The sequence below is a fragment of the Pinus tabuliformis genome, chromosome 2_1, assembly GCF_031772625.1.
Source record: "Pinus tabuliformis cultivar Carrire ecotype Pingquan chromosome 2_1, CPIR1, whole genome shotgun sequence".
Taxonomy (NCBI): Eukaryota; Viridiplantae; Streptophyta; class Pinopsida; order Pinales; family Pinaceae; genus Pinus; species Pinus tabuliformis.
In genome coordinates this window covers 762,443,871-762,469,677 of record NC_142299.1, presented here as the reverse complement: position 1 = coordinate 762,469,677, position 25,807 = coordinate 762,443,871, and positions in this window count along the sequence as shown.

Genomic DNA, 25,807 nt, shown 5'->3' with positions numbered 1-25,807 from the left:
CGTAACAAACTTAGAAGCGACGGTGTTGTATGCACAAGTACTAGTTCTTACTGCGGGTTGTCACTTGGTCAGCCGATGCAAGATCACTAGGAGATCAAGCCAACTTCTATGGATTCCAGAAGAAGCTCTATATGTGATTAAAGGAGAGAAATATTACCCTACAGATACTACTCTATCTGCAGAAAGGAGAAAGATTGAAATGTAAAGCAACCCAAGTAAATCCTAATTAACCAACTAATCCTACTTTTGCAGAAAGCACTATGAAAACCATGAAAAGAATATTACCTACTCAAGGAAGTAAACAACATCTAACTAAACTATTTCTAGAAGTAAATGAGCAAAAAAACATCTTTTTGGATTTTTATGTGAATTTGTCATGCATGTAATTTATTTGTTTGTGAATGTGACAGCGAATATGTGGCATTAAAGGGCGGTTTTGGGACTTGAGAGGATGTAGGATGGTGTGGATGGGTCCTAGGAGGTCTCAGGTGGCCTTCTAGAGGCTTTTCCCACATTCGGCCTCCAAAAGGAAGCCTACAGGAAAATCTACAGGAGGACACAGGGAATCTACATGAGGAAAAACAACGTTCTACAGGAGGCCTACAGGAGGAGGCCAAGAGAAGTTTTCACTGTTTTGAAGGTGTGAGAGTGGGTGGAAAAGGAGGATGAAGGTCGGAATGAAGTGTTAGGGCACCTAGGGTCTACCAAGAATCATTAGGAGAGAGAAAGATGATTGGGTTTGCTCAAGGAGAGAGGAAGAAATTCTATGGAAAATGTAGGAAACTAAGGCAGAATTGAGGGGAGACTTGGGCGACCTGTAGGGCATAGACCAGATGGAGGATGGGATGGCTGGTAGGCTGAACTGTTGCTAGAAGATATCTGTTGCATAAACAACTGACAATCAACCAATGAGATTAAGCAAGCAATGAAATAAGTGCATCTAGAAAACAGAGTTTTGCATCAAACTAGTCTAAACTGTGATCTATGAAAGGAAATGTTGATAACTGCTACAAGAAAGGAAAGCATGAAAGAAGACTATTGTAAACAAAGAAGTGAGCATGATGAAGAAGTTATGAAGCAAAGCAAAACTAAACTATTAACCACCAAAAAGTTGCAAACACTAGAAGTCCTATGAATGAGGAAAATCTGTGTTTTTGGGGCAGCAAGAGGATCTTTGTGTCAAATCATGGTCCCAAATGGAGGAAGAGAGGCCGAGGCACTGTTGCTAGCCTTTTGAATCTTTTCTTTACCACTGCTTAACCTACTATAGAAAGCACAAATGGAAGCAAACTATTAATCATCAAAAGCAACCTATTCTTAACCATAAAAGAAATTCATCTAACAGCAACCTAATCTACGAACTGAAAAAAAACATACAAATACAAGTAAAGAGGAGCTTGGCTACTTGGAATGGACCCTAACCCAAGAGCTTCAGCCCTCTGAGGTAATTCAATGCTAACTCAAAAAGGATTCCATCTTTATTTCAAAAACAATAACAAGATTATGTGGAACTGTCAAAAAAATAAGCTCGAAGTTGAGCAGAGTTTAAATAAGAAAAAGTACAACAAAAATCCAACAAAAATCTGACCCTAGCAAGGCCCTAGGCCTCTCTACTTATACAAATGAAGCTACCAACAAATTTATTAAAATCAGGGAGGCTTGTCTCCTAAAACTCGAGATAATCATCAATCATCCTCCACTTGCTCAGTTGCCTTCTAGTGCATGACTTGGCTGCTTGTACTCCGATCTGAATGAAGGGGAATTCGAAGTGAGGAGTAATAAATGAGGGGGATTCCCTCCTATAAGTCCTCTCCTTTGTCCACTTTGAGTTACTGTTGCCATTTGTCCACTAGATCCTTGACTTTGACCTCAAAATTCATCAATAATCTGCATTAAACACATATTAGACAACATGGCATCATAACTAACTCAACTCACTCTATAAGCATAAATATAATCAGAAAATCATACAATAAGCTAAGAGAATGGTTGATTTGACTAGGTTAGGAGGTAAAATGAGCCAATATAGTTACCCATTTATGAGGCTCATCACAAGGTTTTACCTGGAAACCCTTTCAGTAAAAATCCACTAAAGCTTGTTGTTTTTATTGATGTAAAATAAGAGCACTTACTCTATTACATCAATCTTTTTTGTGAGCCACTACCCATAGGAAGTGCCAACTCCCTTTCATTTTTTGCTAGCACCCATTAGTAGGAAGCACCAACTCGCTCCTTTTGTAGACACCTATCCAGCTTACCAAAAGCACCATGTGAAGCATGAACTTCACGAATTTTTTGCAGGCACCAACTTGCAACTCCTTGGATTTATTCAAGCACCAAGTTGTAAGAGGCACCAACCGAAAGCCTTCTCAAGTATCCACTAGATATGGAAGCACCAACTTCCTGTATGCAGGCTCCAACCCACACTCAACAAGGAACTCAATTTTCTCTGTAATTGGCAACCACTTTGCCTGATATCAGCTCCGATATTCTTCACAGTTAAGCTCACTCTAGTCATTCTGCAATATCCCACTAATCTACTCAACAAAAGTCACTAACACACACTGACAATGCAATTATCCTTCCTACACTCTTCTCTTCGATTACATACAGTCATCTCTCGACCTCTTTTATTCATCAGTCCCTCTCAACCTTACACACCATAACACTGGCTCACTCGCCCTTCTTCACACTGCACACACAACTTCAGTTTTTCTCATAGCAACGTAGCTTCTCTCGACGTCTCTTGCCTCTGCATAGGCACTCTCGACCTTTCTCTCTAGAACAGGCTCACTTAGCCTCACATAGAAGTGCACCCACATACACAGAGATTTTTCAATTCACTCTCTAGCGGCCATGCTCCTTTCCCCCATTCTTGCTCGTCTGAGCTCCTGCGTTTTGTTCCTCTGTTGCCCACTAATCGATTATGCCACTCCTGTCCTATATTGACACAGTGTGAGTGTAGATTGCGATGGATTTTCCATTCTCCTGTTGCGTTTGACTTGGTCTCTACCAAAACATTAAAAATGTGAATGGCCACTCGATTGTTTTCTCCATACTAAGAATTAATTCTCAATCCACATGCGCACTCTAACCAGCCACAATCCTCTCTATGAATGAATCTCATATCACTGAGGCTCTCCATGCTTATTCATGGTTTCATACAACTTGGTTGTACTTCGGGATGCCTTCTCTGTGGACTATTGTCCTTGTTACCTTGTCTCAGCGCTTTCTGCAGATCCATCTGACTCCATAAACCAACTCCACTGATATGAATTTGTTCTTTAGATGCTAACCCATTCATCTCTTTAACTCATTAAGGCATGCATCAAAGAACATAGATGGCTTGCATCACCTCAAGGTAGACCTAACACTCTTTCCTGGAAACCGTGGTCCTAACCGTGCTTTGACCTAGTGATCTTTGATAATAGCCATTAATCCTAAGACCAACTCCTCTACATGATTGTGGTCCTTACTGTGAACTCATCCATCTGCTATACACCTTTGTATTGTCATATCGGAGCCACAACATATCGTAACTCATACAAGAGGGGTGTTACGATATCACTTAGTTCTTATACTCTTAGCCCCTTGGCGCTTATCTCCTTTAGCATTTACACATCATAGGATAGCAACCTATGACCGCCAGTATCGTCCTTGGGTGTTGTAATATCGGGGCCACCATAACTCGTAACATTTATTCAATTGATGTTACAAGGTCGCGAGGTTCCAGGTCCTTTCGCTTGGCACTTCCCTGTTTTTCCTCCATGGGACTGGGTGTTATAACTAGTGGCTTAGCTTTTAAGTGGTAAGGCCTTTTTTTCCTGCGGGGGGCCAATATTCCATTATTAACTGCTATGCACCCTTGGTTATTTGGATTCTCATGACCAAGTGCCAACTGAATATCGGAAGCCCCTTCCATCATAACTTTTCCAAAAACCATTTGCACTGAAGTTACGAGGTCTTCATCCTCCAATATGTCGACCTCTAAGTGACATCATACTGACATCATCACTCCACGTGGAAACTCCTTAGTGGTGACATGTGTCACCCAGATTTGGCCCACTAGGCCACCCAAAATTCATAATATGTCTTCCATGTGTCCTGTCATATGGCCACGTCATGATTGCGTTAGATGCCACTGCAGCTTCTCAGAGCCAATCTCATGCCACCATGTGTCCTACTAGAGGAGAGAGAAGAGAGCCCCCACACATCTTGGCCATCACTGTTAACATATCGTACGAAAATTATCCATGCTAGTGTGGTTGATATCAGTGCCAACACTCTTGCCAACAACTACAAAATTCCAACTTCCCAACACATATCCCCAGCATGACTATTGACATCAATGCCAACACACTTGAAGATAACTTCACTAGTCCACTTACCATCCAGGCAATGCCAAATATTCAACATCATGGTCTGCATAGCTAACATGGGCATAAATTTACTACTCTTTATTGAATGGCACTAATTATTATATTATAATGACTCTATTATAACTATATATGCCTTGAATATATACATGCATGTTTATACTGATCTTGTAATTATTCAAACATAGTCTAGTACATAAGGATATCCTTCTTTCTTTTAAATGCAATGGTATGAACTTTACTTCTTCTTGACATCTTTTCTACCATAGCGCAGTATTTTTATTTTTTTCATATCCACTGTATAGTGGTTACCAGGGTGGTCCCTGGTTAAGGCTTCTGTTAAACCCCTAAATAATGTCCTTTGTTTTGGTGCCTCTAGTTTTCCTGCAATAAGTTAGTCCAAATGTACATATATACACAAAATTTTCCTTTCTAAACGTTAACAAGATATACTCATTCACCTACTTAAATACATTTAGGGGACATGCAAAATTATACTGAAACTTCCTACATAATTTATTCATAACTTAGAATTGAAGAAAAGAACATACTTATCATAATTTCATTTTCAGGTATTCATACATACTTATCTAAGGATTCTTGAAAATAAGTTAAAGGCTTCCACGTTCCTCCCAACCGCGAACTACACTTTACAATAGTTGCGCTTGAGCTCTACCCCTCCGTGTTAGGAAAACAACTTAGGATCCTATATTTAGCTTCACATCCTTATCCCTTTAGTAGCTTCCTTCTAGTTTTAGGGTTCAGGTCCAGTCTTTCTCTCCCACCGGTCTTTCTGTTCAAACTGACCTACTTTATCCCCCATAGTCCTCTATACACAGGTTCCATCCCATGACATCTATCTCCAATCATGAATTTCTTAGTGGTCTATCTTTGCCAACAGTTCAACTAAATGACAAAAAGGAGGATTTTTAATTTTTTTGCCCCTTCTTTAGCACAACTGATTCCAACTTTTTTCCTGGAAGTTAGGATTCTAATCTCACATGATATCCTTTAACATATTTTTAAGAATAATAGCACACAAAAATAGTTTCTCTTTTTATTAATCAAAATAAATATATACATTGCCACATCATGTCACTTTTCCCACTTTGAATTTTCAGCCACAAGTTTAATATAAGTCACAAACATAAATTTAACATGGGGTATTATATTGATTGAGGTTCTTGATGCCTCCATAAAATCATTTAAAACATGTTATATATCAATATATTCTCTTAACTATTAGGATATCCATTAGCATGGTATCATCAACAAACTATTGATGTGAGGCTAGGAGTCACTCTCCAAAGAGGAATAGGAACTTTATTTTACCTTCAAAATACATTTCCTTGATAGCATTACCTAGACCTTCTACCTCAAGGATGAAAAAAATAGGGGAGAGGAGGTGTCCTTGACAAATATCCTCAAAAGGATTGAATGTGATTAACGGATAGCCATTAACCAATATGGATAATGAGGTAGTCAAAATTAAAGAGTGTATCCAATTCATTGAAGTCTTCAAGAACCCAAAGGAAATAAGGATTTGGTGAATGAACAACTAGCTTAATTTTTCAAAAGCCTTGGAAAGATATAACTTGATTATCATACATTATTTTTATATTATTGGAGTGAATGAATCACTTCATGGGCCATGATGATGCCAATGTCCAAAATTTGTTGCCCGTCTACATATCCCATTCACTTAGTGGAAATAAAGGGATGGAGAAAACACTTGAGATGGTTCATCATGAACTTGGTGATAATATTATAAATGAAATTATAAAGAGCAATGGGGGAAAATATACCAAGCTCATAGGATTGGTCAACATAGGAGAAATATTCAAATAGGTGCAATTAAGGGATGGAAGAAATCATGCAAATCTTCTTAATTCTTCAAGCACCTCCAATATTTCCTCTCTAATAGAAGGCCAACAAGATTGAAATAAATATATATTATGAAGACATATAGACCAAGGGATTTATTTTTTCCTCATATCCCTAATAGCCCATTATACTTCTGCTAAGGAGATTTTCCTTAACAATGTCTTATCCTACTATAATTCAACGAGAGATGGGATGTGCTTGTTCATTTTCATTATTTCCTCCTCTCTATTTTGGTGGGGCTCTAAGAGAAAAGAGTACAGGTAACTAACCAAATCGGTTTTAATTTCTTGATGTTCTAATCAATTTCCACCATCTACACCTTTGAGTGAGGATATGCAATCATGGTGTCAATGTTGCACCACTGACTTGTGAAAGAAATTGGTATTTTTTTCATTCTCATGAAACCATATTATTCTAGAAATATATATCCACATAATTTATTGATGGATCCTGTGCTCATATATATTATTAAGTAGGTATTCCTCCTTACTTGCATACTCCTCCAACCATCCTTCTATAATGATCCATTGTTGAAGTTGGGCCATACGGTCCTTGAGCTCCTTCTTGGATTGAAAGATGTTGTGAAATTCCTATCTATTTCGCTTCTTAATATAGGATGTTAGATACTTGAATTTTTTTTGGAATAAAATTTTCATGCCCTCTATTCAGGCTACTTCCATCCACTAGTTATGGGCCTTATCCAGGCTGGATGGATATTGAAGCTAGAAGATTTCAAATCTAAAGGGCCTATTTTTTGGAGCCCTCCTTGAGAAAGATGGAAGCATCCATAAAGATGTCACCTTCTAAAGGAAACTCCAAGAGTAGAAAGTATTTTAGTTTTTGCATCACTCGATGACTTCCTCCTCTACAATTATTCAATGTAAAGGTACCATTGATTGTACCCAAATCAGTCAACTCTAGTAGATTCATCATGTTTATGAAGTGGTAAGCTTCCACATCTAGGAACCTTATTCCCCCCCTTATTATCCTCCAAAAACTTGATGATACTAAAGTCGCCACCAATAAACCAAGGGATCATATCTACTTGTAAGGGATTAAGGAAGCAAAAGTTTTGAACAAAATAATTTTCCCCCAAGTATATGTGAACAATAAATATTGGATATACATCCAATTTTCATAGAGCCAATAAGATTAAATTATACTGAAAGGATGTGGAGGAAGAATGATATATCGAAAATGATAACCTACCCTATGTTCCTCAAAATGTCAGGCCCTCCCACCTAGCTATTCACATTTATCATTATGGATTAAGAACTTACCTAGCAATGATATATTATCGACACAACTCTTCACTAGAACAGTTTAATTATTGAATTGTGACAATAGATGGATGTTATTATCATATTTTTTTGTAAAGAAAATTGTTCTTACGTTTGCGTTTTCATCCTTTTATATTCTAGGAAAAAAATATTCATTGAGGGTGAGAAGGGTCATAACAGAATGCCTCCGTCATGAGCATGATTTACCCAAAGTTTACCAACACTTATCCAAGCTCTTAGAGCAACTTCTTATTTCTTCTTCTGTTTTTCTCGTTGTCTCTAGAGAACATAGAAGGATATTTAAATGAGCATACGTAGATGCCTAGATTAGAATTCGAGGAGTTCGTACTTGAGGGGTCACAGGATTCCTAGGATTTTGTTCTAAGGCTAACCAGAGTAGATAAACATGATGTTCTAAGATCAAATGAGATTTTTCACCTTTTCATAAAGTTACCATTATAGGGAGTCCTATATCATACATATCCATGCCCTAAATACCTTCTTAGGTGTCTTTATTCAATTCCCCAACCATTACCACCTCCTCCATTGAGGGGATTGAATTTTCTAAAATCAAGGGTTGTTTTGTTGGCTAGGAGGGGTTCACCTGGGTATTATTCTCCTTTGAATATTATGGTTTCTTTTCCTTTGATTCCTTCTCCTCTTTCAAATATAATTTTGATTCATCTCTAGGAGGGTAGGCATCCTATGAGGACAATGATCTAATTCTATTATGTTTCTAAAGTTTTTTACTAGAGGCCTTAGAAGGATAATATTTGGATTATTTGGATTACGAGGGGGATTTTACAAAACCATATTGACCTTCTTGAGAATTAAGGTTTGGATTTTGTTTGATTGGATGGATAATTCAATCCATTAAATGATGGTAATACTCATGGAATTTTTTATATCTAAAGATAATATGATCATAAGAAAGAGATTGCTTCTGCACCATATCTTGATATGAAATATTAACAAAGGATTAAAAAGGATGAGAGATATCCAATAAACATAGATACAAGTGTATGAAGTGTGCATCCCTCTTTTTGTAACCTCTATAATTTTTAAAAAATCCCTGAATGCATTGCCTATGCCCTAAAGTGTTTCCTCCTCCTAGAATTCCTTTGGGGGGAGATAAGCCAAATCCAAACTAGTGCAACATTGAAGTTTTCCTTTCCTAGGCTAAAATGTTTAATATGGAATCTAAGGCATGTTCTAAAAAAGTTTAAAAAATAGGGCCTATTCCAAAATACCCTTATGTGATGCTATAGATTCAAAAATATGATATTGAAAAGGCCTTTTCCCATTGGTTCCACATCTATCTTCCTTTTGGTTTTCCATATCTATGAGGGATCTATGCATCAAACAAATCCTTGTAAACTTTCTAATGAGGGCATGGTCCTGCATAAATTTTAAATTTTGTTGGATTTTACCTCATATTTAGAGTCTTTAGTTGCTTTTGAAAGGCAACAGCTTGGATTGTGAACTTATCAAGCAAATCCCACTATAAATTATGTAGAGGAGAAGGGAATTATCTTTGGGCTCAATCCATTTACTTGCTACATTGAAAGGGGGAGGGGTCACTTTTCTTACCTCCTATAACCACATTGTGATAGGAGGGAGTGCCAGTGCCTCTCGTGATGTGAACCATTCATGCTTTCGTGAAATAACCCTAGTTTTAGAGAGTTTGAACTCTTCGACGCTCCCAAATAAATCAAAAGTTTAAAATCATTATCATCGTGTAGGTTTTTAAATATCTCTTATAATTCTTAGTCATTGATTCATAGAGAATACATTTTAAATGTATTCCAATAATGTACTTATGGTATGGTTTTTTCTTTTTTTAAGAAGACTATATTTAATAAATAAGATGATATACATTCAAATGAGGATTTATAATATTAGGGACTTATCCATGATGTTATCATTGAATTTTTCGTCACTCGTGCTAATACTCATCAAACATGTTGGTCCACACATCTCTTATCGTAGCAATGGCTTATCTGGTTGTTCCAGTCATATTTGTTATAATCATTCTAAGTGCATCTTCTCATTATGATGCTTGAGGAATCCTGCTTTAGTATAACCTTTATTTGAATGTATTTTTTTATGACTAGTTATAAAACATCTTCAACTTAAACTTTACTGAACACCTTGAGAATTAAAATATTTTCAAGACTATTTGTAATTATTATTTTTTCAAGATTAGTTGTAAAGGGATTCTTTAAAAACATAACATATGTGCTCTTGATGGGGGGATTAGATCTTATTTTTCTTTGGATCATTGAATTTGTACTTCCTAAATATTGATTAATGAAAAGTTCAACAAATTTGTGGTTGGATTCATGAAATCTTGAGTTAAGTTGTATCCTTTGGGTTTCTTCTAGCTCCATGCTAAGGAGGAAGCATGCCCCTCTTTAGAGGGTCACTTGTGGTTGTATTTTTTAGTATATTTAGTTCATTTAGTTTGTTGATTACTATTTGAATTTATGTAATTCCAAAATAATATTGTTCTTATTTAGTTTCATTCATTAAAATATTGTTGTTACTATTACTTACATTTGCAAGCGTATTTTACATGAAGTGTGGGTTGTTGTTATTCAAGCATAACTATTATATATTCATGCCACTTTATGTTATTGTTTTGGAAACAAGATCACTAACTTTAATTGTTATTCCTAGATATGTTATTGATGAGATTTTGATAATAAGATTTAGTGAGAAGATTTATAGTTATGATATTTGAGTGATTTTGCTTTTGTAGAGGATAGATTTGTTTCAATTATGCAAGAGTTTTGGATATGTAAAGTGTCATTATTTATGCAAGTGTCGTTTTAGCAGCGTGATTTCAATTTAAGAATAGTGTGAAGAGTGTTTCCATTCAAAAAATTGTGATTTAGTCTACGAGTGTTTGATCTTTGAAGATTTCTTTTGAAAACGTTTTGTTTCTCGCTCAAGATTGTATACTAGCAGATAGTTAAGGTCATATTAGAAATTGTTTCCTGCATATATTATTCATGATAACTTTGAAATAAAAGATGTACCATAGTTGAAAATTAATGTATTTACTCACTGGGTTGTTTTAAATGGACAATTAAATTCCTCAAAATTTTGGCATTGTTGCCAAGGAATTTATTAACGACACAAGAGTACACTGACATTATTTCTCTTGTAGATGCATTTTTAAAATAGAACATGGTGCATGAATATAGAAGAAGAAAGATGAGGTGCCCCCAAAAACATTGACCCTACAAGAGGAAAGAGATATGGAGGAAAAAGTAACCAAGATTTTGGACTGCTAACATTTATTTAGGATTTGATTTCAAAAGTAGAAGTAGAATCATCTGCCTTAGGAGTAAATTTTTGGAGGATGAGATCTCTTGAATCATATTCCTTCGGAGCAACATTTTGGAAGATGGGATCTCATGAATAATATTCCTTTGGAGTAACTTTTAGGAGGATGGAATCTTTTGAATCATCTGCTTTAGGAGAAAACTTTTGGATGAGATAATCTCGTAAATCATTTACCTCGAGGGAAATAATACAACCTTCTACCCACATCAAATCATCTACATCTATAACATAGGTTGAATATCAAGACATAATATAAGGCCAAGGTGATAAAAATTGAAAAATCCCAGAACACCAAGACCCAAGGTTGAATGCTAAGAAAACTCTTGATAACGCAATCCTAGATAATAGGAGTGTTGCAAGACATCCTAAACAACCACGAGAACACCCTCTATAGCTAGAGAAGCTTGTCAGTGGACAGTGAGTGCCCGAGATAATTAAGAAAAATCTCCAAATTTTGTGGCAGAACCAAATGAGAAATAAAAATTTAGATGATATAGTTACTACCATTTTATTTCCTAATGGGAACATTCCTAGACAAGCACCAATAAATAATATTCCTCTCTTTATTCTTCCAAAATTACATGGCATGACTAGTGAACACCTAGACACATTTTCTTTTGAATATATTCTATGTTGGAGCTATGATAACACTCTGGATGCTCATAATTTGAAATTGATCCCTACACTTTGAAGGGAGTCGCATTAAGGTGGTTTATGGGCATTGGTGGTGAATTTATCTCATCTTGGGATGACATGAAAAAAAAACCTCTCTAGGAAAATATCAAGGCTATCGCATAATAGAAGACCAAAGGCAAGATCTTTTCAGGATATCCTAGAAGGAGGAAGAAAGCTTAGAGGATTATATTGAACCCCTCCAATATAACTTGTAGAGATTCAAGCATAGTGAATTGGATAAAGATATCCATCAGACATTCTTAATTTGAGGAATGAGAGATGAATATGTGGACATGTTGAATCTAATGGGAAAATGAACATTATCAATGACATAGTCATTCTATGCATACAAATTTCAAGAGGGTAATCAAGCAATATAACCATAGCATATGACACTTTTGCCAAGATACAGAGATAAGCTAGTGATGGAGTAAAAAGAGCATAAATTGGTAATATATTTGAAAATTTTAATACTTATATTATTATCTCTTTGTCTTCACAATTGGATTTTTTTTGGAAAAAAAATAATTCAGGACAAATTCGAGAAAACGCTATTAATATTTTGTTCCATTTGTAGAAAGCATGCCCTCAAGGAATGCCCACTTTACTATGTGGAAGTCTGTGGCATATGTGAGCACGATCATTTGAAGAAACTCTTCCAATCACTACCCCTATTAAGAGGATTGTTCCATGGATCAAGCAAGGAAATAGAGAAAACATATCTTATTACTTCTAAGAACTCATGGAAAACTCTCCCATCAAGTATAGATCAAGACCCATCCTCATCTTTTATTACCTAGTGTAACATGTATAATTCTTAGTAGGTCCCACAAAAAAATCAATACCCTACATTTCCATGGAAATTTCCTAGCCCTCCCTAGCTTCAATATCCCAAACCATGGCCACAGTGGTCACCTCACCCAAATCAAAAAATTCCATGGCCTCAAGGATGGAAAGAATCTCCTTTCCAAGGGGGGAAGCTCCCTATGCAAACCCAATTAACTGTACAATAGAAACATCTGCAACTCCCTTCAAATATGCCACCACGTAATCCTCCCCTACAACCCTAATTACATGTACAACCTAATCCAAATCCAAATAATAAAGTGATTCAACAAGTCGAAGCACCCATTTTTCCTACTTATTATATCTCTCCTATAGGATGCAATGATGTAAATTTAATATTATGGAGTGTAATAAATTTAGAAACATCATCTTTCATCATGTAGCATGAAGAAGAAAATTTGCTTGAATAAATAGCTCCAACCCAAGAACAATTAGAGGAACAATACACCAATACACTTCATGTTGAAAATCCCACATAGGTCGTTATTTTTGTTACTGCTGAAACTGCTCCAAACCCACCATATCTAGAGAGATTTTCCATGGATAAAACCACTCCATAGCTCGAGTTTTAATTTTTTAAATATAATTTTTTTTTTTAGGATTCTATTATGGCACGTGATCAAGGAAGTCCCAAATTATGCTAAAATAGTAAGGGAGTTGTATGCTAAAAATCCTAGTAGAAAACCCATGGATCCTCCCACTTTCCACAGCATAGAAAGGATATCATAACTAATGTTTGGAAAAATGCAACCTAATAAGTATGATGACCTCGAGAATACAAAATTAAACATCTAGATAAGAAAAATAATTATTCCAAACACACTAGTTTACCTAGGTGTCACAATGAATTATATGCCCAAAGCGACCATAGAACTACTTGGTCTTACCAACCTAAGACCTTCCCACCATGTTGGAACTGGCTAGATGATATCAAACACGAAAAAAAGTCATTCTATAATATGTTTTCATCTCTGTGGACTCCAGGGAGTATGTGGTTGACTTCCTAGTGTTGCATCCAAAAACCCACTTAGGAGGGCATCCATAAATCCTAAGTAGAGCATGGTTACCCGCCCTTGAAATATTTATTAGTTTCAGATCATGTTTTGTGATTATCTATGATGGAAATACTATAAATAATCTTGTCCTTTTATCCCCCTTCTAAATTGAGTATAGACTATGAAAGCCCCTTGTAGGCTAAATTTGAACCAGAAACAGATGTTATGTAGCCACTCCTCTCATTTTGAAAAGATATATATTTTAAGGATGCAACATAGGATGATACCATTAATAGCTTCATCTGTAATCCCCCATATGTTACTCATCTAGAATTTTAGCTCCTAAATTCTATAATGGATGAACCCAACCAAGAAAATTATGTTAACAATTTGATACCTACTAACCCAAACCATAAGAGTGTCCTAATTGAGGTTGATCCCAGAAAAACTTTGAATGTAAAACCAAATATATCTCCCTCAGAAGAAAAATGATTGGTTTAATTGTTATATGAGAAAAAAGAGGCTTTCGTATGGGACTACATAAATATGAAGGAAATTCACCCTGATTTATGCACCCACCACATTTATATAAAATATTATTGTCATCATGTTCACCAATTGCAGTTTCGAATGAATCTAGCCTTGAAGGTTATTGTCAAAAAAGAACTCCAAAAAATGATAAATGCCAATTTCATCTATCCAATCTTCGATAGTCTATGGGTATCCTCACTATTCAATTACCCAAAAAGAACAACAAATGGAGATTTTTTGTTGATTACAGAGAACTAAATAAATCCACACATAAAGAACACTTCCCATTACGTTTTATTGACTATGTCCTCAACACCCTATTAGGCAAGAAGTTCCTTTTGTTCCTTGATGGGTTTAATGAATATAACCAAATCCATATTACTCCTGAGGACTAGGATAAAACTAACTTTACATTCCATTGTGGTACGTTTACATAGTGATTCCTTCCTTTAGGACTTTGTAAAACCCCCATTACTTTGTAGAGAGAAAAATTAGGAAATTTTCATATTTGGATAATGAATGTGTCAAACATTACATGGATGATTTTATGCCATATGGTGATACATTTGACATAGCTTTGGTTAATCTTGAAAAATTGATGAAACATTGGAAGCAAAACTCACTTCTCTTTCAGTACAAAAAAATTTCATATATTGATGAATGAAGGAATTGCAATTGGTCATTATATTTCTTCTATAGGGATACAAGTTGATGTGATAAAAACTAAGGTAATCTTAAGAGTCCCCACTCTAAAACACAAAAATAGATTCATATCTTTTTAGGAAATGTCAGTCATTATCATCGTTTTATTGATTTTTTTTCTAAAATTGCATCTCCTTTTATTCTCATTACTTTCAAAAGACATGAAATTTGTATGGACTGAGAAATGGCAAAATGCTTTTACAAGTTTGAAAATTTGTGTTTCTGAAGCTCTTATCTTACGAGGACGAAATTAGACCGTTCCATTTCATATTTCTACAGATTCCTGTGACATTTTATTGGAGCCATATTAGGACAGTAAGAAGAATGAAATTCATATGGCAGCAAGAATTTGACTCCTGCCAAGCTAAATTAAAAGGTAACCAAAACAAATTCCTTGTTGTTGTGCATGCTATTAAAATTTTTAGCATTAAAATCTAGGATACCAAGTTTTTGTACATACTAATCACTATACCATTAAGTTTCTAATGAATAAACTCATTACCAATGGTAGAGTTAGTAGGTGGTTTCTTTTATTACAAGAATTTGACATCACTATTGTGGATAAACATGCAAAGGGTAACTTCATTGTAGAATTTGTTTCTAGGATTAACAACAATAGTGAAAGTTTTCTTGTTGAAGATTCTTTTCTAAATAAACACCCTTTTGTAGTCTTTACTCACTCATCATGATATCTAGATATGGCCAACTACCTTTCTATAGGAAAGCTCCCGTGGCACCTTTCTCCTAAAGAAAAGAAATATATTATTCAACAAAGTGCCTTACATTATTGGGTAGGGGGTTATCTCTTTTAAATTGTTCCAGATCATGAAATATGGAATTATGAAATGGTTTTGGAATTATGAAAGGGAAGATGAAGTCCAAGACATTCTAAAGGATTTTCACAATGAGCCTTTTGGTGTAAATTTTCATGATAAAAGAATACGACACAAAGTACTTCACATGGGCTACTTTTTCCTACTTTGTTCTAAAAATAAGGATTTGACAATTGCCAATGGATGAGCCAAACCATATGATCAAATGTAAGTGTGTTTCAAGATTAGTTGGTTATTGAGTCCTTTGAGAAGTGGGCTCTTAACTTTGTGGGGCTCATTAATCCCCCATTTCGTTGAAAAGTCCTACAACTTGGTTTGTACGGACTATGTTACCAAATGGGTCGAAGCCAAAAAACTTACCAAAGCTACTAAACAAGTTGTTTCATAATTTTTGTTTAAAGATGTATTTATTTACTTTGGAGTTCCAAGGGAGATAATTACAGGTGGAGGGCCACAATTCACTACCTAGTTGATTAAAAAGCTTACCAAAAAGTATAGAATTCACCATATGATTACTTCACCTTACCACCCATAAGCTAATGGGCAAGTAGAGAGCATTGACAAAGTTATTGGAGCTATCTTTACTAATATTGTTGCTATTCGTTGTCATGATTGGGCCAATCAAATTCTAAAATAACTTTGAGCCTATAAGACTATATGGAAGAACACCATAGGATTCTCTCCATATGAACTTATGTATGGTAAGACTGTCATCTTTCCCATTGAGTTCGAGATTAAAACACCAAGGACTAATTTAGAGGTAAACTTGGATCTAACTACAACACAAAAGTGCTACTTGGACCAGCTCAATGAGCTCGATGAAATGTGCTTGGATTCCTTACATCACGCTATTATTTTTCATCAACAATGCACCAAATGGCATGACAAATTTATCAAAAAGGTGTTTCAAAAAGGAAATTGGGAATTATTATATGATTACATATTCAAGGGGAAGCTTCATTCTAGCTGTCTAGGTCCTTATGAAGTGGACACAGTTTTTGACAATAGGATTGTTAAGTTCACAACCATAGATGGCTTGTAGACTTCTTTGTTTGCCAATGACCATCCTCTCTAGTTTTATCATAAACCACTTTCTATGGATTCATTTGTTTCTCACATTGTTTTAGATTCATACCTTGAAATTGTTGGGGAAAAGGAGCATCTCCCTTCATTGTCATCTAGATGATTTATAAAATTACATATATATAGATTTAAAAGCATGAAACCCCCTTTTGGGGCATGGTTACATAATTGGTAGTTGAAAAATAACTTGTTGGCAGTTGGAAAATTGATTCTTTTTGTATTGTATTATTTTTTGTAAATAATGATGCAATGAATTATTTTCAGTAAGAACTTCATATTTAGGCCTTCAAAATCTCTTCCAAGTGCTACATATCCTCCTAAAGAATTTTTTTTACTATTGCAATTATTGTTACTGTCATAATTCTCAAAAGAGTCGTTGTTACTACTGCAATTGCTATTACTCATGCAGTCCCATCCACTAGTTGATTATTATTGATTTATACAACTCCACCCCCAAAGAGTCTCACTATGCCACGAAACATTTGGACCTATTAGTTTCCCCTTTAACAAGATTGAATAGATCGGCCACATTATGGTTCCAATTTTTCTACATTTGTTGTAGTCATTCACATGCTGAAACTTTGTTATTTTCTACCAGAGGAATTTGTCGACCCCCCCCCCCCCCCCCTCCTCCCAACAAACCACTCATTGCCTTCCGCCACTTCTTCATCTATTTCTTCTTGCTACCAATTTCTCACTACAGTTATTCATGACCATTCCTTCCACTAAATCTAGTAGGTGACCATTGTGCCATTTAATTATCCCGCCAATGTTCAAAAGATTAAAAAAATATATGCCAATAACGCTTAGCCCAACTAAAACCCGTTATGAACACCTCATTAGAAGTTGTTATCCTCTCCAAAATAGATGCTTTCACCATTTATGCATGCAAATAGAACTTCTAGCATGATGTTGCAAGTGAATTCCAACGAATACTAGCCTTCAATCATCGCTATTTTCAGGTGATCATCTAATTGTCCTCAATAATTTTATTTTTCCCAAATGGATATCCATAAAGGAAAGTCTAAAATGTCTGTAGATAATCCTCTATTACCACTTGTGATTAATTTAGATGAATTTCCATTTATTGACACCCATTTCAAAATTATGGAAACAAATTTTGAATTTGACATGTACAAACTTCACAATTAGGCTTTTCAGAAATAGGACAGTTCCAGTGACAAATTTTCCTTCTGGGATTCCTTACTAACCCTGTTATGTTTCCCTTAGACATATCATTTTCCAGACTTTGCCACTTGGTGTGGAGCCCAATATCTTCCCAGTCAGAGCTGTAATTTCTCAAAATAATGAAACTTTGTTCTACATAACCTTTGATTCAATTTGTCAAGCCCTCTAGTTAAACCATCAAGAATCCCTTCACCCTTTTTCCACTGATACTCTCATGGATATTTACCATAAGCATTCATTGAGTCACTTGTACCAGAAAACTCAGAATTTCCCAGAACAAGCCCACCCTATCCCTCTGTAATGTTCCCTGAGATGTCTTGGAAAGTTATTTCTTTAGTTTCATTTCTATTAGAATATCCCAATGATCAATGGGTAAATGAAGTTATTTTGGACTTTTATCAGTGTTTTATTCTGGTAAAATACCTGTAATCATGTTTAATTATAGTTATTTTCTCTCTGACGCAATCCATGATCAATTCTTAAGGTTTAGTTTTGAAGGGTCATTCAAACACCAATCAATTTTGATTTACTTATTCTTGTATCATCATTCATAAAGGTTCAAGTTTCCTTTACAGAAATTGGTTGTTGAAGGCAAACAACAGTTAGTGATGCATAGGACCTCTTTAGTGAGGAAAACTTCTAAAGAATTTTCTTTCAGTGATTTTGTCAATTAATTTTTGTATATGGAAATATATTTGTTAAATAGTGATGTCATTCTCATAGTTTCAATGAAGATCAAAATGATTATGCATTTGAGTGAGCATTCTAAAGTTGGAGACTGGTATTTATACCAAAATTTCATAGAGATTGAGATCTATGGTTACAAGCTTCCACCTCAAAAATTACCAGCGTTCCTCACTATGAGGATTTTTGTACTTGAGTATATTAGGTAGATGATGAAAATGGATGATGTTCATTTTGTTACTAGAAAAAAGGGGCTCAATTTAAACTAAAATCATAGGTTGGCCCATTCATAGTCAACACTAGAGCCACAGAAAAAGAAGTCAATGATTTGTTGAGTCATATGAAGTTTAAATTGGTCATATGATCCATTAGGAGTAATATAATTAATGAGAGTTGGGAAAAATTCTGCACCATTTATCCCCATTGAAAAACCTAAGATTGAACAATATGCCAACAAAGAAGAATGGGAAGAGAACACATTGTAGGAAGTTGAGGAGCTAGTTTCCAGTCAAACAACATTGGAAACTCCAAGTATGATAGAAAAAGAATTGAAAACACTGAGAGAGGGTATATCTCTAGCAAGATCAGAGTTACAGAAGGCAACATTCAAATTGTTCAAGAGGAGAAAAACTATAAATGTTGAAGAAGAATCCTCAGAGGTTCAAACGTTTGAAGAACCTACTACAGTCATACTTTCAGGAGAATCTTTATTTTCATTAGAATAGGTTGAAGAAACCACATTATATTCTCCTTATTCTCCCTCTTCTTCAAGGTAGCATAATATTTTTTCAAGATTCTTAGAGATGAAGAAGAAAAACAGAGCACTAAAAAATTTCGCATATGCAGAGTTCTAGAAACTGTCTTCCACAACTCAAACCAGATTACTTTTTGCCTTAGATAGTGAAAGAGGATAGTTCCAATTAGCATTTTTGGAACCAAAGGTATTTGTGCCTAAGAGTTCTGAGGATTACAAAATTTGTGTGTTTTCATTTGATACCAAACAGTTACATCCTATTGATCAAATTGATCTTCACAAGAAAGTAGGATAAATTATATACACATCATTGACAAGTTCTGTCATGGAAAATTCTAAACTACAAGCATCTCTTAACAATATTCATTCTCAATTGAAGCTTGGAAATATGTATCACCAAAGGATACCAAAATTAAGGGGTTGGAGGATCTAGTTTTAAAGTTAGGATTAAATCCTAAAGATGCAAAGACAATTGAGAAAATAATTAAAAGCATAAATGTAGAAATATAGGCACTAAGGAAACATATAAGATTACCAACAATTGAACATCCTCAAGCACAAGAAGTACGTCAGCTGGAAAAGGAAAAAGAAAAAATGCTTCGGATGATTATGGAGAAAAATATACAAATTCAGAAAATGGAGTCAAAGATGGAGAAATTAATCAAGGAAAGAGAACTCCAAATCCACACTGGGATAGGGACATATACAACAACAATGTCCATAATAAAAACATAGTCTACTAGTCAGAATCCAACAGAAAAATTATCTAAAGTTATGGGAGACCTGTCATTAAAAGATATGGAAATTGAAAAAGCAGAGTTCAGCTGGAGAAGACCAAAGATAATAAAATAAAAGTTGATAATGCATATCTAGCCAAATTATAGAAAAAATTCAGATTGACCAAGAAACTGGAGAAATATAAGAATGAATCATTGATTACAAAGACATTATCTGAAGCAAAAGAAAAGATATGGATCGATATAAATTCAACCGTGACTAAACTTTGGACTTCTATTGAAATCATTTTTCAACAGGAGGAGCTAATGTAGAGGTCAAAGGTAGCCATTACAATGATCAAATAAGATTTAGATCATAAGCCAAGGGAAGCTACCAGAATAATTCAAGTGTTGAATTCTAAAACAAAATAAGAACTAGAGGAATTTGGAATTGAAGACAGGACAAATAAAGTCCTAGAAGTAATAAGGTTTTTGACAAAAAGGAACTTAATGCTATAGTTAGAAAACAAATGTCAAAACTTAGAAGCATAGGTTAAAAGGTTTCACAGGAATTTTAATATTTTGGGCCATAAAGGACTTCCATCTCAATGAGATTCTAGTGGCCAATTGATTCCACTAGAGAATTACCAGCACAAATTGCACGATATGGCAGTAGATAGAGCCGGGTTTTCCAAAGTTAAAGGGATAATCAATGGTAAAGAATTCCTTGAAGGCCTTGAATATGATCTTTTATTCAACATGTAGTTCAACATTTGTTTATCACTAGGCCAACCTTTGAGAAATATACAGAATTTGATGAGGCATATAGAAAAGTAACAAAATTTTCTATCTCAGATGATAAAAGATGGGATAAATTACTTGAACTCATCGAGTGAAACAAAATGCAAAAATTTGGTAGCTAGTTGTAGAGAAAGAAGGAGCAAAAAGCAAGATAGTAGGGGTGGATAGCAGAAAATCCAATTTCAAGCACCAGTGATCAAACAACACCCTCAAATTGTGTGCTAATTACTCAAATTAGTCCAGAAAATCTATTTTTATGTTCTATTTTTGTAATATCCAAATCAATTTTGGATAATATTCCATTTATTTTGCAATTCAAAGAAGGAAGGGTTCAACCATTATGATGATCTAGTAACACCATTGCAATACTCTGAAATATTTCTGAGGATAATCAAAGGATTTTGACTTCATTCTTTACAACTTTTGTGTCCATGTGATTTTTTCCTGTTTATTCATTTATGTTTTCTATAATTTAATTCTTCATATGTTCAAGGTAACATAGGAGTTAGGGTAAGGCTAGATTAAGTATCAAACTCCTTGACAGCCCACTGCAAAGTTATAATCATAAAAGAGATTAATTAACTAAAAAGTTTGTTTAAGTTAGTTATGTTATATCTTTTAATTGTTACCTTTTTTCATCTCTTGAACATATATTGTTTGGCTGTAGAATCTTTCTGCACACATCAACTGTATTTGATTAATTAAATATTCAATATGGATGTTTGATTATCATATATTTTCTTAATTTCTTCTTTCAAACTCAGCTTAAAGATTTACTCTGTTATCAATGAAAATCATCCCTTTGGGATTCTTAAAAATATTTATATTTTACAAGTGTTAAAGGTTTAATACATTGGTCATCCAATTCAATTAAACCCTTACTTATATGCTTTGTCAGAGTTCCCCAGCCTAGAACTATCTATAAAGATACAACATTATATTGGCGTTGTTGCTAGGGAATGAAGTTTGAAGTTTTTCCCTTGGACCGCGATTAGACTTTCCTCTTAATGGTGAATAAGAGGTCAACACGCTAAAAATTTTCACTGGCGATTTCACTACGTAAATTTGGCTTCACGTAGGTATACCAAATCTAATTTAGATCCAGAGCTCTTCTCTCCTTTATCAGATCTAGAGAGACTTGTGAGAATTTCATCTATCATATGTAGATTAGAAGCATCCACTTCTATTTTTTCCTCTCTTCCACCTAAGATACCCTCACAAAATGAGCCTTTTCAATCAATTCCAATACCTACTGAATTATCAGATTTTCCACCTAAAGTTTTAGAACTCCTTTCTAAAGGAGTAGATCTTCAATCAGCATTGCTAGTTCATCAGCTTGAGACCTTTGAGTTTCCTACTTCCCATTTAGAACCATCTGATACTGAAGTAGATCACGAGCTTTAATTTCCTGAATTGAAACCAACTGATTTCATTTCCTCCCTTGTACATACTCATCCTTCAATTTCTGCCAAGATTGAAGAGGAAATTAGAATTTATACCAATCCTCTATCCTTTGAAGATCAAGAGAAAATAATACCTAAAGTCCAGAAGTTAGTTTTCCATCCTCGGTTTTTCAAGAAATCTAAACCTTCATCTCATCCATCTTCAAGTAAAGTTGTCTCTCCAACACATACACTTCCATTACAACACCAAATGGTTGGATTTAGGCCAATTGTAACAGCTCGATATGCAACATTAGTGCTTCCACCAGCAACCCAACTTCATGATTTTTCTTAGGGGTATTTGAAACATTTTCCTAGATTTAATGGAGAATCTAGGCCATCTGCAAAAGACCACTTGGAAGCATTTCTTGACTTTGCAGATAATATGAACATTGAACATGAGGATGTTTACATCGGAATTTTTGTTCAATCATTACAAGGAAATTTCATGATAGGGTTTAGATAACTACAAGAAAATTCTATAAAATCATGGGTTGAATTAACCAACATATTTAAGAATCAACGGGGAATTAAAAAGGATCATGTTTACTATTTAACATATTTTGAAGATTTGAGAAGAAACCCTGGTGAACCTATTGCAGACTTTATCAAAATATTCAATAATATTTTTAACAAGATGCCATAAGATTGTAAACCCCTAGTCACTGTAGCTAAATTCATATTTTCTAAAGCATTTGATGATGATTTTTCTATACTCCTAAGGGAGAGAAAATCTGAAACCTTAGTAGACATGAAAACTAATGAAATTGAAGTGGAATCAAATAGGTCAACATCCAGTAAATTGAAAGAAAAGGCAGAAAAGGATGAAAGGAAAATGAAAGCTAGAGAGGAAAGTACTTCATCATCAAAGACTAAAGATGAAGAACATAAAATTGATGAAATAACCTCTTTATTAAGAAATATGTCTAATAAAATTTCAAGAATGGAAACTCAGCCTAGAGTAACCCAACAGGTTGTAAATAGACCTCCAGTCCAATATAGAAGACCTTTCCAACCTCAAATTTTGCAAAGACCAAATATTGATCAACAAATTCAACCTCCATTAATGATTGATGATCAAGACCCTAAAGAAGTTGTTCCTATTGTTACAAATGATATTAATTATTTTGAAGATCCATCATCTCAAAATGTTATTGTCCCAATTAGTTAGGACTAGCCTATAGCTCAAAATCAAGAGTCATCCCAAGTTTCCAAATATCAAGCTTTTTCTAAGTTTCTCATTGTTGAACTGAATAGAAGATATGACCTAATACCTAGACAAGGCCTTGGTAGACCTGTAAAAATGGTTACCTTTGATGAACCTAAAGTAAAAACCACTGAAATACCATATGTCCAACCACCAAATCAGTTACAAGAACAGTCCACTACTGAAAAACATGTTCCAACTATTTTTAATGTTGAAAAAGAATTAGAAAGGGTTAAAATTCCTATTCCCTTATCTGAACTTTCCAAAAATTCAGGTTATAAACAATAAGTCTCCAAATGGGTGTCATTATCCTACAAGATGAAAAACATTCAGTTGGTTTTGGACCTAGTTCAGATATGATTGATGAAAGTGTGACACCTTTCTATGTTACATTGAAAGTTCATGATTTCCTTTTGTACAATTTTATGTTAGATTCTGGTGCCTCCCATAATCTGATGCCTAAATTTATCATGGACCAACTTCAGTTGCAAATCACCAGGCCATATCATGATCTATACACTTTTGATTCAAAGAAAGTTCCTTGTCTGGGATTAATCAAAGATTTAGTTGTTACACTTGCTCAAATATATATGACAAATATAGTGTTGGATATAGTTGTTACAAACATTCCACCAAATTTGGCATGATGTTATCAATATCATGTTGTTCTAAGCTTGGAGGAATCTTGCAGATGGACATGTCCTATGCTACAATCCCAGTTTATGGAGGAGAACATTTAAGACTATACAGAGAAGTAAGATTCATTAATATTGTCTGTAAATATAATCAAGTAATAAATCATCCAATTTATGTTATTGATCAATATTTTGGATGCTTTACTTTGGTTACAAGTGATCTCTCTAATCCTCAAACCAGAATTGAAGATATTGTCAATATACCTCAGTTTTCAAGTTTTCAAATTGTGACATTTGGAAAATGTATTTTGATGGAGAATTTTCTAAGGATGGAGTTGGCATAGGAATTGTACTCATTTCTCTTGATAAGAAAAACATAACCCAATCCTTCAAATTATATTTTGAAGTCACAAATAATGTGGCAAAATATGAAGCCTTAATTTTAGGATTGGAATTAGCTAAAAGTTTGAAAGTACAAAATCTTGCAGTATATTGACATTCGTAATTAATTGTGAAACAAATGAAGACTCATTGTCAAACAAAGAATCTTATACTCAGAGCTTATAGGAATTAAGTATGGGACTGTGTGGAAAACTTTTTTTATGCTTTCAATATCTCATAAATTCTGAGAGAAGATAATATCCATGCAAATTCCTTGGTAGTTTTTGCAAGTTATTTTAAAACACCTGATCCTTTGCAATTACATTACCAGATTGAAGTAAAGTACAAACCTTCCATCCCAGATAATTTAAGACACTAGCAAGTTTTTGAAGATGATGAGAAGTTGAAGAATTTCTTATAGGAAATTGATGAATTTTCTGGTTTACATGTTGAAGAAGAAAACAATGATGAAATGAAATCAAATGATGGTGACTTAGATTTGAACTTAAAACAAAAAATTGTTGATCATGATATCATTCAGTTATCAAATAATTATATTCCAAAGGGATTAGTTCCCCTTGAAAAACTTTTTTATCAGAATGATGTATCAAAAACTTCATTGCTAAGTTCACAACAAGAAGATGTACATGACTGTAATATTGGTACTACAAAAGAAATTAGAAATGTCAAAATCTCAACTTCTTTGCCTCAAGACATAAAATAAAAATATGTCAGTTTGTTTAAGCAATACAAAGATGTGTTTGCATGGTCATATGAAGAATCAAAACGCTATGAAACAACTATTATTGAGCACAAGATTCCTCTTAAGCCAGGAGCTAAGTCGTTTCAGCAAAAAATAAGAAGAATTAACCCAGTCTTACTTCCTATTATTGAGAAAGAAGTAATAAAAAAGTTGGATGCTAAAATAATTTTTCCCTTAAGACATTGTGAATGGATAGCTAACCTGGTACCTGTTAGGAAGAAAAATGGAGAAATAAGACTATGTGTCTATTTTAGGAACTTGAACAAATTATCCCTGAAAGATAATTATCTGTTACCAAAAATGGATCAATTGCTTCAAAGAGTATTAGGTGTTGATGGGATTTCAATATTAGATGGTTTTTCTAGATACAACCAAATTCTGGTTAGTGAAGAAGATAGAGAAAATTTGCATTCACAACTCCGTGGGGTACTTTCATGTATGCCAAGATGCTATTTGGTTTAATCAATTCTGGAGCAACATTTCAAAGGGAAATGGATCTGGCATTTGTTGGTAAGGTAAATAAATTCATAGTCATTTACCTTGATGATTTGATAGTGTTTTCTAATTCTGATGCTAAACACATTAAACACTTGAGAAAAGTTTTTGAAAGATGCAGAAAATTTGGGATTTCTCTTAATCCTAAAAAGTCACTTTTTGCAATGAGGGAAGGAAGATTGTTG